Source organism: Balearica regulorum, chromosome 2 (genome assembly GCF_011004875.1).
Source record: "Balearica regulorum gibbericeps isolate bBalReg1 chromosome 2, bBalReg1.pri, whole genome shotgun sequence".
Taxonomy (NCBI): domain Eukaryota; kingdom Metazoa; phylum Chordata; class Aves; order Gruiformes; family Gruidae; genus Balearica; species Balearica regulorum.
In genome coordinates, this window is record NC_046185.1 from 38991912 (window position 1) to 38993075 (window position 1164).

The window sequence follows — 1164 nt, forward strand, 5'->3', positions numbered from 1 at the left end:
GCTCCCAAGAGATTTCATAAGAGATGTGTTTTTTAAAAGTCTGTTTAAAGTCAGGTGCTTTTGTTTGTTTCCCAGCAAGAGGACTGTTCCTGACAGTATTTACTTATTTCCAGAAGGTTTAGGTCAATATGCCTACTGTATTGATTACACGGGCAGATTCTGATCTCAGTTAGGCTGGAGTAAAGTAAATTAAATCATTCCAGATTTAAACCAGTGCAATGAGGCTCAGAGTATAGCCCATAGTTTTGTTGTATGTGAGCTAGTCTTCTCATATTTTTGCTCAGAGAGATACATTTTGGGGAACATGAAGGTTCTTCAGTGTTGTCATCATAATTTGTGCCTTGCACGCGTGCTCTACTCTTTGGTTGCTTTATTGTTGCCATGCCGTTCACGTAGATACAGTCACAAACCACCATGGAGAAAAACTTGCACAGAAATCAGGAGATGGATTAAGCTTCCATAGCTCCCATTGATTTTAAAGGCTTTTAAAAATTAGCGTGCCTGATGTTAACAAGACTGTAGGCAGTGTTTGTTTAGAAATGGATAGCTAAAACACTAACCAGTCATGACAAATTCCCTTTTTTTAACAGAACCTCAATTTAATGATGAATCTCCTTCCCTCAGAAAAACAAACATGTTTGTGTGCTAAATATGAAACTGAGGTGAGAGGATAAATGATTTGTGTCAAACTTAATGTCAGGAGGAGGAAGCCACGCTATCAGAGCAGCAGTTAAACCAGGTATGAACAAAGGTTGTCATTAAAGAGCAGATTTTGAATATATTGTTACAGAACAAATTATGTGATAAGAGAACAGAACAAGGAATTAAACAAGACATGTAGGAGCAAGGCGGGCACAAAAACAACAGAAATGGAGAGATGAAAAAAAATGAGTGGGAATTTTGGGGAGAAAGATAGTACTGCTGGCAATCAGTCAGGGTGGGATTCAGCTCCATATTAAGACACCTTAAACTTGGGCTTCTTTTATAGGTCTTTACTTGTGCTTCAGCCATCCAGCTCCCCTTGGTGCTCACTGGAGAGCTACACTGCCTGGAGCCCAGAGCTCATCACGGTAATGCGTGTCCATTTGAGGGGAACTGTCTCCATTGACTGTAACAGGAGTTTAACTACCTACCTTACATGTAGACACCTACGTATTCATATTT